The sequence below is a fragment of the Pristis pectinata genome, chromosome 12, assembly GCF_009764475.1.
Source record: "Pristis pectinata isolate sPriPec2 chromosome 12, sPriPec2.1.pri, whole genome shotgun sequence".
NCBI classification, from domain to species: Eukaryota; Metazoa; Chordata; class Chondrichthyes; order Rhinopristiformes; family Pristidae; genus Pristis; species Pristis pectinata.
Window position 1 is genome coordinate 49,603,271 of NC_067416.1, and position 18,944 is coordinate 49,622,214.

The 18,944-nt window shown below is 49.2% G+C and overlaps 1 pseudogene; it reads left to right on the forward strand.

Moving 5' to 3' along the window:
- The first annotated feature begins 7,588 nt into the window (after nucleotides 1-7,588).
- Nucleotides 7,589-18,944, forward strand: part of LOC127576393 (zinc finger protein 420-like) — a 36,041-nt pseudogene continuing 24,685 nt past the window's right edge.

Below are 18,944 nucleotides of genomic sequence, written 5' to 3' on the forward strand. Positions count from 1 at the left end.
CAATAGTCTTATTACAGTGGGGAAGAAGCTGTCAAGTCTGGTGTTATGTACCCTCAGGCACCTGTATCTTCTACCCGATGGAAGAGGAGAGAAGAGTGAATGTCCCAGGTGGGTGGGGTCTTTGATTATGCCGGCTGCTTCACCAAGACAACGAGAGGTAAAGACAAGAGTCCAAGGAGGGGAGGCTGGTGTCCGTGACATGTTGGGCTGTGTCCACAACTCTCTGCAGCTTCTTGCAGTCTTGGGCAGAGCAGTTGCCGTACCAAGCCGTGATGCATCCAGATAGGATGCTTTCTATGGTGCATCGGTAAAAGGTGGTGAGAGTCAAAGGGGACAAACCAAATTTCTTTAGTCTCCTGAGGAAGTAGAGACGCTGGTGAGCTTTCTTGGCTGTGGCATCTACATGATTTGACCAGGACAGGCTATTGGTGATGTTCACTCCCAGGAACTTGAAGCTCTCAACCCTCTTGACCTCAGCACCATTGATGTAGACAGGTGCATGTAAACCGCCCCCTTTCCTGAGGTCAATGACCAGCTCTTTTGTTGACATAGAGGGAAAGGTTGTTGTCATGACACCATGTCACTAAGCTCTCTATCTCCTTCCTGTACTCCGACTCATCGCTGTTTGACATACGGCCTACAACGGTGATATCATCTGCAAACTTGTAGATGGGGTTAGAGCAGAATCTGGCCACACAGTCGTGAGTAGAGGGCTGAGGACACAGCCTTGTGGGGCACCAGTGTTGAGAATAATCGTGCCAGAGGTATTGCTGCCTATCCTCACTGATTGAGGTCTGTTTGTCAGAAAGTCAAGGATCCAGTTACAGAGGGAGGTGTTGAGTCCCAGGTCTCGGAGTTTGGCGACGTTTGCTTGGAATTATAGCATTGAAAGCAGAGCTGTAGTCAATAAACAATATTCTAACGTAGGTGTCTTCACTGTCCAGATGCTCCAGAGCTGAGTGTGGGGCCAGGGAGATGGCGTCTGCTGTAGACCTGTTTTGCTGATAAGCGAATTGCAATGGGTCCAGGTTGTCTGGGAGGCTCGAGTTGATGCGTGCCATGACCAGCCTCTCAAAGCACTTCATGATGGTGTATGTCAGAGCCACTGGTCGGTAGTCATTGAGGCACGTTACCTTGTTTTTCTTCGGTACCGGGATGATAGTGGTCTTTTTAAAACAGGTGGGAACCTGAGATTGAAGCAGGGAGAGGTTGAATATGTCCGCAAATACTTCTGCCAGCTGATCAGCGGAAGGTCTCAGCACACAGCCAGGGACACCATCTGGGCTAGGTGCTTTCCTCGTGTTCACTCTCCGGAAGACTGATGGTTCAGCTGTGTTGGTGGCTGTCAGGGTGGATGGTGACAATCCACTTCCCTTCTGTTCAAAACGCACATAGAATGGCAACTCCTTCTCCCAGTTCCTCTGCCTCCGCCGCATCTGTTCCCATGATGAGGTTTTCCATTCCACGACATCCGAGATGTCCTCGTTTTTCAGTGACCGGGGTTTCCCTTCCATCACCATCAATGCTGCCCTCACCCGCATCTCCTCCACTTCCCGCACGTCTGCCGTCACCCCGCCAACATAACAGGGAGAGGGTTCCCCTTGTCCTCACCCACCACATGAGCCTCCGTATCCAACACATCATTCTCCACAACTTCCGCCACCTCCAACGGGATCCTACCACTACTCACATCTTCCTCTCACCCCCTCTCTGCTCTCTGTAGGGACCGCTCTCTCCGTGACTCCCTTGTCCACTCGTCCCTCCCCACCTATAACCCTCCCGGCACTTATCCCTGCATCCACACCAAGTGCTACACCTGTCCCTACACCTCCTCCCTCACCACCATTCAGGGTCCCAGACAATCCTTCCAGGTGAGGCAACGCTTTACCTGTGAGTCTGAGGGAGTCACTTATTGCATCTGGTGCTCCCAATGTGGCCTCCTGTACATCGGTGAGACCCGATGCAGATTGGGGTGACTGCTTTGCCGAGCACCTTCGCTCCGTCCGCCACAACAGCCAGGACCTCCCGGTGGCCGCCCACTTCAATTCCACATCCCACTCCCACACTGACGTGTCGGTCCACGACCTCCTCTACTGCCACGCTGAGGCCAGGCGCAGGTTGGAGGAGCAACACCTCATATTTCCAACTGGATGGCATCAACATCGAGTTCTCGAACTTCCGGTAACCCCACCCCTCTGTTTTCTTCCCCCACCGCCCACTCCTTTGTCTTCCCTTATTCCTGTGGCTCCCTTCCCCCACCTTGATGACCTGCCCATCTCCTCTCCTCCCCCATCCTTTAATCCATGGTCCACTGCCCTCTCCGACCGGATTCCTCCTCCTTCAACCCTTTGCCTCTTCTACCCATCACCTCCCAGCTTATTACATCTCCCCCAACCCCACCTCCCTACCTTCCCCCTCTCACTTGGACTCGCCTATCACCTGAACTCCTGACCTGACTCGCCTATCACCTCTCCCCCGCCGCCTTATTCTGGCTTCTGCCCTCTTCCTTTCCAGTCCTGATGAAGGGTCCGGCCCAAAATGTCAACCGTTTATTCCCCTCCATGGATGCTGCCTGACCTGCTGAGTTCCTCCAGCATTTTGTGTGCGTTGCTCCAGATTCCAGCATCTGCAGAATTTCTTGCGTCTCCATTGTTGAAATGCACTCTCCATGGTGACGGCTCAGGTGAAGGGAGACGCCAGGCCAGAAGGGCAAGATCGGGGAAGGAGGTGGCCCAAGTGGAAACCTCAGGACTGCAGAAGGCAAATTCTTGTACTCAGAGGCACGAGGCACTGCGTTCTTTATCACTGCTGCAAATGGGCAGCAGATGAAAATGATAGTGCAGAATATGATCTCTCAGCGGGGACCCCTTAACTCGGGGACAGTTACCAATCTGTCCCGTGGCTTTACTTGTTCCTTGTTGCATTTTTCTGTGTACACATTTCAACAAGGCACAAAAACAGTGTTACCACATCTTAGAAGACAGATGGTGGTGGTAGATGGAGCGTATTCGGCCTGGAGGTCGGTGACCAGTGGTGTTCCACAGGGATCTGTTCTGGGACCCCTGCTCTTTGTGATTTTTTTTATATAAATGACTTGGATGAGGATGTGGAAGGGTGGGTTAGTAAGTTTGCTGATGATACAAAGGTTGGTGGTGTTGTGGATAGTGTAGAAGGTTGCTGTAGATTACAACAGGATATTGATAGAATGCAGAGCTGGGCTGAGAAGTGGCAGATGTTGTTCAACCCGGATAAGTGTGAAGTGATACACTTCGGGAGATCGAATTTGAAAGCAGAATACTGGGTTAATGGCAGGACTCTGAGCACTGTGGAGGAACAGAAGGCTCTTGGGGTTCACGTCCATAGATCCCTCAAGGTTGCCACGCAGGTTGATAGGGTTGTTAAGAAGGCGTATGGTGTGTTGGCCTTCATTAGTCGGGAATTTGAGTTCAAGAGCTGCAAGGTAATGTTGCAGCTTTATAGAACTCTGGTTAGACCACACTTGGAGTATTGTGTTCAGTTCTGGTCGCCTCATTATAGGAAGGATGTGGAAGCTTTAGAGAGGGTGCAGAGGAGATTTACCAGGATGTTGCCTGGATTGGAGAGCATGTCTTATGAGGATAGGTTGAGTGAGCTGGGGCTTTTCTCTTTGGAGAGAAGGAGGATGAGAGGTGACTTGATAGAGATGCACAAGATGATAAGAGGCATCGATCGAGTGGACAGTCAGAGACTTTTTCCCAGGGTGACAATGGCTAACATGAGGGGACATCATTTTAAGGTGACTGGAGGAAGATAAGGGGGATGTCAGGGGTAAGCTTTTTACACAGAGAGTGGTGGGTGCGTGGAACGCACTGCCTGCAGAGGTTGTGGGGGCAGATACATTAAAGACATTTAAGAGACTCTTAGACAGACACATGAATGATAGAGAAATGGAGGGATATGTGGGAGGGAAGGGTTAGATAGATCTTAGAGCAGGATAAAATGTCGGCACACCATTGTGGGCTGAAGGGCCTGTACTGTGCTGTAGTGTTCTATGTTCTAACAATTGACATGTAACAAGTTCATGAAACAACCAAGCATTTCTATGCAGCCACGTGTTAGCTTGTCATTTCAAAAATTCTTCTCAACCAGGGATACAAGTAGGAATTTAAATTTCATCACTTTGGGGGTGCACACTAAACACGGATAGAGTGTGTACATAAGCGCACACATTTTTTGTAACGTGCTCAGTTCTTATTTGAAGAGCCACACGATATGAGCAGAGAGAGGCCATTTGGCCCATCAAGTCTGCTCCGCCATTCAATCACGGCTGGCTTTTTCTCTCTTTTGCTCCTGTTTGAGAACTCCAACCCTTTTCACCAACCAGATGCACTTTTATATCGCCTGTAATGCACGGGCCCGGTGTCTGTGTGACTGAGCAATTTGATTGGTCTAGGGGCAAGATGTGACTGCAGCAGCCAAGATTGTACTGAATGACAGAGCAGCCAGAAAGTCATGGACTGAATATCCTACAGTTGTATCTCGAATTGTTCTGTTATTTCGGAATGGACCTTAAGACATAGGAGCATAAGGGCTTGATAGCAATAATTTATGATTTAATTATGAAAATACCTCTAGAATCATTAGACAAAATTAAGAATGAATGGGAAAGTGAACTTCAGACAGCTATACCTACAGAGACATGGAAGAAAATTCTTCGTTTAGTTAATACATCTTCAATGTGTGCCAGACACTCTTTGATAGTTTAAGGTAGTCCACAAGACCCATATGTCCAAAGATAAGTTAGCTCATTTTTATAACCATATAAATCCTATATGTGACAGATGTAAATTGAATGTGGCTTCTTTGACACATATGTTTTGGTCCTGTCCTCTTTTGGAAAAATATTGGGAAGACATTTTTAACATTATTTCAAACGTATTGAAGATTGATTTACAACCTCACCCTATCACTGCAATTTTTGGATTACCAAGGATAGAGTTTGGCCATTTATCTGCTTCTGCTAACCGTATGATTGCTTTTGTTACATTAATGGCCAAATGATCCATTTTGCTTAAATGGAAGGATCCAATACCCCCTACTACTTTTCAATGGTTCTCTCAAACTATATCATGTTTAAACTTGGAAAAAATTAGGAGTGGTACTGTTGATCCTTCGCTTAAATTTGAAGATGTTTGGAGTCCATTTATTCAATATTTTCACATGATGTAGATCCCCTTTCAATAACTTTCCAACTTGGAGGAACAGACTTGACGACATAATATTGCTCTGTTTCTACTGAGAAATTTCAGTGCAGTCTCTTTTCTTTCTTTTGTTTGTTTTTTTATGAAATTTTTTTTGTTTACTTTATATTGTTTACAATTTTTCTTATTGATTTGGGTTTTCTTAAAGTAATAATTCTTTTTCTTTCCTTTCTTTTATATTATATTCATTTACTAAGGGATCATTAGATCTACAGATTTTTAAAAAATATTTTATTGTTCTTTATGATTATCTATGCTATGATTGTTCTGGTCTCTTTGTATTACATGTACAAACACTGATGTTATATCAATCTGTATTAATTTGAAAACTAATAAAAAAGATTGAAAAAAAAGACATAGGAGCACAATTAGGCTATTCGATCATGGCTGATTTATTTTTCCCTCTCAACCCCATTCTCCTGCCTTCTCCCCGTAACCTTTGACACCCTTACTAATGAAGAACCTATCAACCTCTGCTTTAAATATACCCAATGACTTGGCCTCCACAGCCGTCTGTGGCAATGAATTTCCACAGATTGACCCAAAAAAAGTCTTCCTCCTCTCTGTTCTAAAGAGGATGTTCTTTTGTTGAGGCTGTGCCCTCTGGTCCTAGACTCTCTCACTACTGGAAACATCCTCTCTACGTCCACTCTATCCAGGCCTTTGAGTGGAACCGGGAGAGTGCACGGGATCACAAGCAGGAGTTGGCCAACTGGCCCCTCAAACCGGCCTGGGCAGGTGAGCGCTGCCCTCCATTGCTCGTGGGAGGCCAGGTGAGAGGAACCTGGATCTCGACGAAGGTCACAGAACCCACGGCCGTTCCACTGAGGAACAGGGGACTGACCAAAAGATGGCACAAGAAAAAGATGATCTATTTCCAATTTTAAAAACACCGCCAATAACGTACGTCTCTCAGGCTGACTTCAAATCAAGACGGAGACACAAGAGAGACTGCAGATGCTGCAATCTGGAGCAACACTCAAAATGCTGGAGGAACTCAGCTGGTCGGGCAGCATCTGTGGAAGGAAACAGAACAGTAGACATTCACTGCCGAGGCTCTTCCATCTAGACTGGAAAATGGATGGGAAACGTCCAGTATATAGAAAGCTGGAGGGGTGGAGCCAGAAGCTGGGAGGTGATAGGTGGATCCAGGTGAGGGGGTGTGGAAACAGCACCAGACGCTGGGAGGTGATAGGTGGAAGCGAGGAAGGGCTGAAGTTGGTGGCTCTGATAGGAGAGGGCGATGGAGCACGGAATCAAGGGAGGACAGATGGGATTAGAGGGGGAGGGGAACGTGTGAGTGATTGGCAGACGGAGTGAGCGGGGGGGGGGGGGTGAGAAACATGGTGACGGGGGCTGGGGTGAGTTTGGGAAGAATTGGGTAGATCAGGAGGAGACGGTAGGGGAGCAATTTACAAGAAGTTGGAGAATTCAGTGTTTATTGCAGCCGGGTTGTAAACGCAGGCAGAACATGAGGTGTTGTTCTTCTAATTTGTGTTTAACCTCGTGCTGGCGGTAGAGGACGCCGAGGACAGACACGTCGGTGTAGCAACGGAGAGAAGAATTACAATGGCTGGGAAGCGGGAGCTCCAAACAGCCACGGCGGACAGAGCTCAGATGCTCGGGGAAGCAGTCGCCCAGTTTGCGATGTCCTCCCCCCTTCGATTCCAGGCTCCACCTTCCTCTCCTATCAGATTCCATCACCTTCAGCCCTTTGTCGCCTCCTCCTATCACCTCCCAGCTTCTGGCGCTATTTCCAACCTCCCCTCATCAGCCCATCTCACCTGGATCCACCTAGAGCCTGCTGTCTACCCTTCCAGTCCAGATAAAGGGCCTCAACTCGAAACGTCAACCGTCTATTTCTCTCTGTAGATGCTGCCTGACTCGCTGAGTTCTTCTAGGTTCAAGTCAAAACCATTTGAACCACACTTGATTCATAACAACAACAGAGCGGAACACAAGCACGGCAGCATGCAATTTGACCCGTCGAAATTGTTCTGATATGCTTGACAGCGGCTGACAAAGAAAAATCAAATTTGGCTTCAAACTGCAGCAATGAACTCTAGCCCACGTGGTTCACATGATTCCTGAGACTTCAAAAAGTACCTTATTACCTGTCTCAGTCTTCGTTTCCGACCGTTGCCTTCCTAATATCAGCAGCTCGACGGAGTCTGGGCAAACCAGCCGTCCGCCCGTGTTTCCAGACTCGGTCTGTGGATTGGCGATGAAGCGCCTTGATCGCCGCGAAATCAATGGCCGTCTTCCTCACCCATAATCCCTCGCGGTTCAGAAACCGCTCTATCCGCCGCGGTCGCGTCGCTGCGCAGGCGCCTGCTCGGTGCCGCAGTGCAGCCTGGGTCAGGGTATCGGCGGGAGGATCCCCGGGGTCCGGGTGCGGAGCCCGGCCGGGGGGAGAGGCTGGGGGACCGGGACCGTCCCGGGACGGCGGCCCGCTGTGTCTCCGGTGCTCGGCCCCATTCTCCCCCCAGCCCCGGGGTGGAGGGCCGCTCCTCGGACCCAGGCCCCCGCTCCAGCCTCGGGGTCGATTTAACCCGCAGCCCGGCGTTCAGCTGCGACAGCCCTCCTGTCTCCACGGCCATGAACCCCTTTCACTGCCCCGACTGCGGGAAACACTTCAAGCGATCCAGTGACCTAATAAAACACCAGCGGGTCCACAGCGGGGAGAGGCCGTTCACCTGCTCCCACTGCGGGAAGGGGTTCACTCAGTCCTCCCATTTGTTGATACATCAGCTGGTTCACACTGGAGAGAAACCCTTTACCTGCCCCGAGTGCGGGAAGGGCTTCACTCAGTCATCCCACCTTGTGACCCACCAGCGGGTCCACACCGGGGAGAGGCCGTTCACCTGCTCCGACTGCGGGAAGGGGTTCACTCATTCATCTGACCTGCTGAAACACCGGCGAGTTCACAGCGGGGAGAGGCCGTTCACCTGCTCCGAGTGCGGGAAGGGATTCAGTCAACCGTCTAACCTGGTGACCCACCAGCAAGTTCACACGGGGGAGAAGCCGTTTACCTGCTATGAGTGCGGGAAGGGGTTCACTCAGTTATCCAACCTGCTTAAACACAAGCGGGTCCACACCGGGGAGAGACCGTTCACCTGCTCTGAATGTGGGAAGGGATTCACTCAGTTATCCAACCTGCTGATACACCAACGAGTTCACACTGGGGAGAAGCCGTTCACCTGCTCCGAGTGCGGGAAGGGATTCACTCAGTCGTCTCACCTGGTGACACATCAGCGAATGCACACCGGGGAGAGGCCATTCATCTGCTCCGAGTGTGGGAAAGGATTCACCGATTCCTCTTACCTACTGAGACACCAGCAAGTTCACACCGGGGAGAAGCCGTTCACCTGTTCTGAGTGCGGGAAGGGTTTCATTCGGTCGTCCAATCTGGTGAGACACCAGCGAGTTCACACTAGGGATAAGGTTTAAATATGCCCTCTGGGGAACATATATCTATAGGCACAGAGACCCTCACAGGGTGTTGGATTCTGCAGTTATTGCAGCCGCTAATTACTGAGGAATGAAACTTGGGGATTGGGCAAGATGAGTTTTTTTAGTAACCTCTATAACTGGGCTAGAGTTTAATATTCTGGAGTCTATGCCAAGTAAAGATATTCTGTTTGAAATGCTTTTGTTTCTCGAGCGCTTACTGTCTTCCTAATACAGAGAATGTACAATGCAAAGACAGGCCATTCAGCCCAGCTGGGGCAACACTGCGAACAACCTCCCCTCCTGCCGGTGTTCCTGCCTCACACCAGCCTCCTCCCAGCTCACCCTGATAGAATATTACTGCAGCTCATTCTCTCCTCTCTGTTGATTTGGCTTCCATTTAAATGCATCACTGCTGCCTTTAAATGGAATTTTAAATGGAATTTTTTTCCCAGTTCCACATTGTTGCAACTTTCTGATTAACAAACCATCTCCCCACCCACTTCAATTCCACACCCCACTCCCACACTGACGTGTCTGTCCACGGCCTCCTCTACTGCCACGCTGAGGCCAGGCGCAGGTTGGAGGAACAACACCTCATGTTCCACCTTGGGAGTCTCCAACCTGACGGCCTCAACATTGATTTCTCCAACTTCCAGTAACCCCTCCCCTTCTTTTTCTTCCCCCCACCCCCACTCCTTTGTCTTCCCTTATTCCTGTGGCTCCCTTCCCCCCCACACTTGATGACCTGCCCCTCTCCTCTCCTCCTCTATTCCACAGTCCACTGCCCTCTCCTACCGGATTCCTCCTCCTTCATCCCTTTGCCTCTTCTACCCATCACCTCTCAGCTTATTGCATCTTCTCCCCCTCTCATCTGGACTCGCCTGTCCCCTGGACTCACCTCTCCCCTGCCTGCGTGTGCTCCTCACCCTCCCCCCACCTTCTTATTCTGGCTTCTGCCCTCTTCCTTTCCAGTCCTGATGAAGGGTCTCGGCCCGAAACATCAACTGTTTGTTTCCCTCCACGGATGCTGCCTGACTTTTTGTGTATTGCTCCAGATTCCAACATCTGCAGAATTTTTTTGTGTTCCGATTTCCCGACTGGATTTGTGACAAAGATCCCCACCATCCCGGGCCTGTGCCATCTTCTCACAGCTATCATTGCGCAGGAGGTACAGGAGCCTGAAGTCCCACACTACCAGGTTCAGGAACAGCTACTTCCCTTCAACCATTCCGTTCTTGAACCAACCTGCACAACCCTAACCTCTATAATTTAGCAACACTACAATGACTTTGTACTAAAATTGACTTTTGTTCTAATTGTAAAAATTGTGTATAATTTATGTTTCTCTTGTGAATGCTGCTTGTATGATGCTATGTGCCTGTGATGCTGCTGCAATAAGTTTTTTATTGCATCTGTGCACACATGTACTTGTGTGTATGACAATAAACTCTACTTTGACAAAGCGAAGGATAGGAAGAGTACAGATTTGTGTCTCTTTCTGGCACTCTCTTTTCCTCAAACTTATGGAGTCGGGAGACAATCTGAAGAATTTTTAAACCTTTTATTCCCAGCACTTTTCAACATTGAAAGACAGGACAAAGTGACTCATAAAAGGTTGGGGAATGTACACTGGTGGATGACTGCAACATGGGAACCAGCTCTGATTGGTATGAAGGCTGAGAGCAGAGGGAGGACCCATCAGGTGTCTGCTTAGTGGAACAGCGATAGGAAGGAGGGAGGGATCAGCACAGGGCAGGAGCTAAGGGAATCATCCCAGGTGAATGCCCTGGCTGTGAACACCTGGTTCAGTGGAGAAGTGTGAAGTGACACACTTTGGGAGATTGAATTCAAAGGCAGAATACAAGGTTAATGGCAGGACTCTTAGCCTGAGGAACAGAGGGATCTTGGGGTCTATGTTTATAGATCCCTCAAGGTTGCTGCGCAGGTCGATAGTGTTGTTAAGAAGGCGTATGGAGTGTTGGCCTTCAGTAGTCGGGGTATTGAGTTCAAGAGCCGCGAGGTGATGTTGCAGCTTATAGAACTCTGGTTGGACCACACTTGGAGTATTGTGTTCAGTTCTGGTTGCCTCATTATAGGAAGGATGTGGAAGCGTTAGAGAGGGTACAGAGGAGATTTACCAGGATGCTGCCTGGATTGGAGAGCATGTCTTATGAGGATAGGTTGAGCGAGCTAGGGCTTTTCTCTTTGGAGCGAAGGAGTATGAGAGGTGACTTGATAGAGGTGTACAACATGATAAGAGGCATCGATCGAGTGGACAGTCAGAGACTTTTTCCCAGGCCGACAATGGCTAACATGAGGGGGCATGCTATGTTGGCGACACTTGTGGGCTGTCCCCAGAACATTTTACGCAAAGATGCATTTCACTGTGTGTTTCGATGTACATGTGACTAATAAAGAAATCTTATAATTTTAAGGTGATTGGACGAAGATATATGGTGGATGTCAGGGATAAGTTTTTTTTTTACACAGAGAGTGGTGGGTGTGTGGAACGCACTGCCAGCAGAGGTTGTGGGGGCAGATACATTAGGGACATTTAAGAGACTCTTAGACACATGAATGACAGAGAAATGGAGGGCTATGTGGGAGGGAAGGGTTAGATAGATCTTACAGCAGGATGAAATGTTGGCACAATACCGTGGGCTGAAGGGCCTGTACTGTGCTGTTATGTTCTATAATGAGCAACTCGAGGTCAGCGAGTGTACAGGGGACGGGTAACAGACACCAGCCCCTCTCCCTCCCCCGTCAGTCTCCTACCACAAAGAGTCAGGCAAGGCTCAGCTGTAAATCATGGGATGTGAACACAAGGGTTGATGGAGATGGGAATGTGGGAGAAACCGAGTTCAGGGAATGGGTCTGGTTTAGATGCCATGATGCCTGGCAGCCAATTAACCTTATTTTTAGGGTGTTGTGGGCATCATTTATGTAACTAGAAACATTGCCCGCATTTCAAAGTCGGGTTTATTGTCACCTGTACAAGTGCACGTGTGCACAGGTAAAATGAAAAACTTACTTGCAGCAGCAGCATCACAGGCACGCAGCATCAGATAGGCAGAAAGACATAACTTAAGCATAAATTTTGCACAATTTTTACAAGAAAGAATACAATTATAACAAAAAATATCAAAGTCCATAGTAGTGCAAAATAGTTATAGTGTTGCGATACTGTGGTGATTAGGGTTGTGCCGGTTGGTTCAAGAACTGAATGGTTGAAGGGAAGTAGCTGTTCCTGAACCTGGTGGTGTGGGACTTCAGGCTTCTGTACCTCCTGCCTGATAGTATCTGCGAGAAGATGGCATGACCCAGATGGTGGGGATCTTTGATGATGGACGTTGCCTTCTTGAGGCAGCGCCTCCTGTAGATACTCCCGATGGTGGGGAGGGATGTGCCCGTGATGTATTGGGCCGAGTCCACTTCTCTCTGCAGCTTCTTACATTCCTGTGGATTTGTATTGCTGGCGCGAAGCAATGTTTGGCCTCCCGCTGCTTCTGTTTCAACAGAGACGCGTACCTCCCCCCTTCTCACAAATGGCTCTGCAGCTGACTACCTTTGGTGGTGCTCCCTGCTCATTGTAACCAAGGTCATCAGAGCTCCCAGTCAGCAGAAGCAAATCCATCCTCCCCCAACCACCCCCCCCCCCACCCCCGGCTAACTGTGATGGAGCATTAGACAACAATGGGACATTATAGAGACACAAGAGACTGCAGTTGCTGGGAGCTGGAACAACAAGCTGTTCCACCGCTCCCCTTCTCTTTATACAGAGTGTATCCCCTCTTCACTCAGTCCCCATGCAGGGTGTCGACCCGGAACGTTGGCAATTCCTCCACAGACGCTGCTCGACCCGCTGATTTCCTCCAGCAGATTGCCTGTTGCAATGGGACATTATAACATGGCGTACACTGTCAGGGTACTGTCCCAACAAGCATTTACGTCCCGGGGCATTAAAACAACAGCCCCCACGGAAGTACACTTCAACAACAGCTGGCATTGACAGGGCACCACAGCAACTCGCCTTGATGGAGTAAAGATTTTTTCTGAATAAGGGATATTTTGAAATAACAACAACTGATACTGACGTAACAACAGGCAGCACTAATGGTATGTTACAGTAACAACTCTCTTTGATAGATCTTTACAGTAATGACTAGGCATTGATCATGCATAACAGGCACTCACATTGAAGGATATTACAACAGCTTCTTTCATTAATACATATTAGAGCGACAAGATTTCTTTATTAGTCACATGTACATCGAAACACACAGTGAAATGCATCTTTTGCGAAGAGTGTTCTGGGGGCAGCCCGCAAGTGTGGCCACGCTTCCGGCGCCACTCTAGCATGCCCACAGCTTCCTAACCCGTACACCTTTGGAATGTGGGAGGAAACCGGAGCACCCGGAGGAAACCCACGCAGACACAGGGAGAACGTGCAAACTCCTTACAGACAGCAGCGGGAATTGAACCCGGATCGCTGGCGCTGTAATAGCGTTATGCTAACTGCTACACTACTGTGCCTACAGAGCAGCTTAACGACATTTGCATCAATGAGGCATTAAGCAAAAGCTAGTAACAATAACTAGCATTGGTAGTGTATTACAACCACAACTATCAGAATCAGATTTACTTTCACTGACATATGACGTGAAATTTGTTGTTTTGCGGCAGCGGTACAGTGCAAAGACATAAATTTACAAGAATAAATAGTGCAAGAAATAAGGAATAGTGAGGTAGTGTTCATGAGCCATTCAGAAATCTGATGGCGGAGGGGAGGAAGCGGTTCCTGAATCATGGAGTGTGGGTCTTCAGGTTCCTGTACCTCCTCCCCGATGGTAGGAACAAGAAGAGAGCATGTCCCGCATGGTGAGGGTCCTTAGCGATGGATGCCGCCTTCTTGAGGCATCTCCTCTTGAAGAATTCCTCGATGGTGGGGAGGGTTGTGCCCGTGATGGAGCTGGATGTGTTGTCCTGATTTTAAGTCCCCACTTCTGTCCACTGCAAAGTAACACCGTGCCACCAGGTTGATTCAGTAAAAACGCGGTTATTAGCAGTATACCGCTAGGGAGAAGTCTCGTCAGCACTTGTTGAGAGTCGCTTCCTGAGGTCTTCGCAGTACAAAGGAGCAGACAGTAATTTATACAGCACACTTGATGAATGCGGGGCCACGAGTTTCGGTCAGGCCACAGAGATCCTGAGACAGACATCGCACCTATTGTCCAGCATAATTGATTTACAATCAAGAGATTCAAAGACAGGTATCACCCTCATTGTTTAGGACAAGCTTCCCACTCGCTGTTTATTACACCCAGTACTCCTATTGTCTTGTATAACTGGCCTGCCACCAAGGTTCTGGACACAGTAATTATCACCTATTCCTGAGTCAGTAGCTTGCGTGCTCTTGCTTGTGAGGTATTTTTCCATCAGTTATATGTACAGTCACAGTTTCTTAATCCTTTACTTCCTCAGCTGAGTCTACAACCCTCCGCAGCCTCTTGTGATCCTGTGCATTGCAGCCTCCGTACCAGGCGGTGACACAACCAGTCAAACACTCTCCACCGTGCAGCTGTAGAAATTTGTAAGAGTCTTTGGTGACATACCGAATCTATCATTACTATCATGCATTACTGATTGATCGTGCATTTAGTAGCATCAATACAGCGTAATAACAGCTTGTTACGGGATTACAGTGAAAGCTTGCATTCATAGGGCATCACAACAACAACAACAACTGGCACACACAAGGGCTTTAGATCTACAATTGGCATTGATAGGACATTACAACAACTTCCTCTGGGGCAGTATTTTAACAAGCGGCCAGCATAGAGTATTGCAACAACACCTGGCATCTACATAGTGCTGAAGGACACACCTCCGGAGCATTACAACAATCGTCACGTTGACAGGACAGTCATAGCAACAGAGAGGGTTGTATTTCAATCTCATATTCTTGTGTGCAGAGTTATTCTTCAAAACAAAAGCCTGCACGTGGAAGCCCTACTGCTCGGGGCCCTCTGACCGTTGCACACGAGTTAGTTAACGTTTATGTTAAACCCTCATCAACTATTTAGTTTAAATTTGTAAGTGGATGACAACTGATGTATTAATGTAAAGCAAATGGAATAACATTACCTGCTATGAATATATTAACTTGAATGATCTATTGATATATTTTAGAAGATTTTTTCTGAATAAAGTATGTTTTGAAATAAGAACAACTGATACTGACGTAACAACAGGCAGCATTAATGGTACGTTACAGTAACAACTCTCTTTGATAGAGCTTTATAGTAATGACTAGGCATCGATCATGCATAACAGGCACTCACATTGAAGGACATTACAACAGCTTCTTTCATTAATACATATTAGAGCGACAAGATATCAGTATTAGTCACATGTACATCGAAACAGCGAAATGCATTTTTGCGTAGAGTGTTCTGGGGCAGCCCACAAGTGTCACCACGCTTCCGGCGCCAACGTAGCATGCCCACAACTTCCCAATCCGTACGTCTTTGGAATGTGGGAGGAAACCGGAGCACTCGGAGGAAACCCACGCAGTCACGGGGAGAACATACAAACTCCTTACGGACAGCGGCCGGAATTGAACCTGGGTCGCTGGCGCTGTAATAGAGTCACGCTAAATGCTACACTATGCAGGATCGAAAGGGGCATTGCCTACCTAACGGCTGTGGGTGAGATCTTGGAAGAATGGCTGGCACGGGCAGGACATCACATAAGGGGAGGAGTCGGCTACCGGCACCTCAAACCTGCCCTGCCATTCGATCCGATCACGGCTGACCCTTCCCAGGCCTCGACTACCCCTCTGTGCCAGATCCCATCGCCTCTGATCCTCCCCCAACGGATGTTTTCAAACATTTATTCACTTCCACCCCAAATACTTCTTAAGGATCCGACCCCTACAACCCTCTGGGACAGAGAATTCCACCAATTCACCAACCTCTGTGAGAAGAAGTTTCTACACACCTCCATCAACCACATGACCATGTCCCCTCATTCAAGCGTTCCTCCAGTGAGAACATCTCAACACAAACTGGAGGAACAGCACCTCATTTTCCGTCTTGGAACCTTGCAGCCTAACGGCATGAACATTGAATTCTCCCACTTTAGGTAACCCCCACTCCCCCTTACCCCATAACCCCCCTTCCCCACAAACCCCCCCTTCCCCACACACCCGCCCTTCCCCCTCCCTTCGCCCCCCCCCCCAACCAGGCTTCTTTTCTTCCCTTTCCTAGCCTCTATTTTTCTACTTTTTTCCCTCTCTCCTTACCTTTGACCCATCCCCCGGTGGATCTGCTCTCACCTCCTCCCCCACACCTGCCTATCACTGTCTCTTACCTGCATCTACCTATCACCACCCTGTGCCCACCCTGCCTCCCCTCTTCTGTCCACCTATCACTGCTCTGCTTTTCCCTCCTATATATCGGGCTTCCCCTTTTCCTATCTTCAGTCCTGAAGAAGGGTCCTGACCCGAAAAGTTGACCGCCTGCTTTTCTCCACGGATGCTGCCCGGCCTGCTGAGTTCCTCCAGCACCATCGTGTTTTCCAGCTGTCCTGTTAAGCCCCTCTCGGCATCTCATATGTCTCAATAAGGTCACCCCCTCCTTCTTCTGAACTCCAAAGAATACAGACCCAAGCTACTTATCCTCTCCTGCTAGGAGAACCCTCTTTACCCTGCCACTAACACACAAGGAGGAAGAATTCCAATGACAACCAGCACTGATAGAAGATTGTAACAACAACTGGCAATTTTTAAGGCATTACCAGAACAATCACATTGATGGCCCATTACAACAACAACTGACACCGAATATGTGTTACCACAACAGGACCCTCTCATAAGGATACTGCAGTAACAACTGGCATTGAAATGGCATTTTAAAAATACTCACATCTGTTAGGATTTATGAAACCAAAACTGACATTGGTAGGGCACTAGATTAGATGAAAAACACAATGACGCTGGAGGGACTCAGCAGGCCGGGCAGCATCCGTGGAGAAAAGCAGGTGGTCAACGTTTCGGGTCAGGACCCTTCTTCAGGACTGAAGATAGGAAAAGGGGGAAGCCCGATATATAGGAGGGAGAAGCAGAGCAGTGATAGGTGGACAGAAGAGGGGAGGCGGGGTGGGCACAGGGTGCTGATAGGTAGATGCAGGTAAGAGGTAGTGATAGGCAGGTGTGGGGGAGGAGGGGAGAGCAGATCCACCGGGGGATGAGTCAAAGGTAAGGAGAGAGAGGGAATAAAGGGCTAGGAAAGGGAAGAAGAGAAGAAGCCTGGTGTGGGGGTGGGTTTGTGGGGAAGGGGGGCGGGGATGACCTAAAGTGGGAGAATTCAATGTTCATGCCACTAGGCTGTGAGGTTCCAAGACGGAAAATGAGGTGTTGTTCCTCCAGTTTGTGCTTGGAATTCTCCCGGCAGTGGAGGAGGCCGAGGACTGACATATCAGTGATAGTGTGGGAGGGGGAGTTGAAGTGACCTGCAACGGGGAGATGCAGATCGCGGTTACGGACAGAGCGCAGGTGTTCTGCGAAATGGTCACCTAGTCTGCGTTTGGTGTTGCCAATGTAGAGGAGGCCACACTTGGAGCACCGAATGCAGCAGATGATAGGTTAGGTTATTTATTGTTATACGCACTAGGGTAGAATGAAACTTCTTTCTGGTGTGAAGGGCCCGGAGTAAACAGCATACATGGTAATAAAAAATACGACACTAACTACAGCGACGAGCGCAAAGCAACAGAATGGTGCTGAGATAGCAGTGCAGTCTGGAGCGGTGCAAAAAGAAATGCCGAAGTGCCAACAACGGAATAACCGAGAGAGGGAGAGTTAAGAGTCTGAGAACACGGCGGCACCACCGGGAAGGGGATGTGAAAGAGGCGATCGGTTCAGAGGTCTCCGACAGCAGTGGGGACGAAGCCGTCCCCGAGTCTGGGCGACCGGGCATTCAAGCTCCTCCCAGAAGACAGAAGAGGGGACGGCCAGGGTGGCGGGGATCCTCGTCGATACCGTCAGCCTTCCTGAAGATGGACAGGATGGGAGGAAGTGAGGAGCCGGTGACGGACTGGGCTGTGTTTACCGCTCTCTGCAGGCTCTGAAACCACAACCAACCACCTAAAGGAAATCATAACAGCAACACATTGAAATTGTACAAAGGCAACAACTTGCAACATTGCAGCAGCGTAAGTACAACTCGGTCTGATGGGGCTTTACATTGACTGGACCAGGCAACATTAACTGGCAGTGCAAAGCATTACAAAGATACGGCACTGGCGCGGACAGGGGAATACAACAACAACCCGCACTGATGCGCCCATTGCCGTTATCACGGGAGCACGCGGTGGCTACAGCAGGGAGGGAGGCCCTTCCATCCTTTTACTGGTTCTATGGCAGAGCAACCCAGCCAATCCCACCCTTCCCCCTACCCACCATCTCCTCATCGCCCTCCGAATTCTTTCCATTGCAGACAATTATCTTTTGAATGCGACACTTGAATCTGTAAACTACAACCCTGTCCCCGGTGTGGAGACTGCAATGCACAGGATAGACCGAGCCGCACTTATCTTAATGCAAGAAAGCCTGACAGGTAAGGCGGAGGAACTCGAGGCACAGACTGGTACCTGAGACCGGGATGTTGTCGCCGTTACTGCAACGCGGTTGAGGGAAGGGGCAGTTCTGGCAGCTCAACGTTCTGGAGTACAGATGCTACAGGTGTGATGGAGGTGAGGGTAACAGAGTGGGGAGGGGAGGGAGGGGGTTCCGCTGTTGATTTGGTGACCATCACGGCAGTACATAGGGAGGGTATTCTTGGGGGATCGTCCAGTGAGAACTGAGAAATAAGGAGGTGATCACATTGATGGTACTGTATGGTAGGCCCCCAGTATCCTGCGGGAAATATGTCTGGAGATTGCGGACAGCTGTAAGAGATTTCAACTTCCCTCGAATTGACTGGGACTGCTGTAGTGCAGGGGGCTGGGACGGGGCGGAATTTGTTAGGTATGTTCGGGAAAGTTTTCTAACAAAAGTATGTAGATGGCCCAACTAGAGTGGGGGTGACACTGGACCTCCTGTTGGGAAATGGAGCTGGGCAAGTGATTGAGGTGTCAGTGGGGGAGCACTTTGGGACCAGTGACCATAACCCTATTAGTTATGGAAAAAGATAGGACTGGTCCACAAGTCCCAAACTGAGGCAAGGCAAATGTTGGCAGCATCAGACAGGG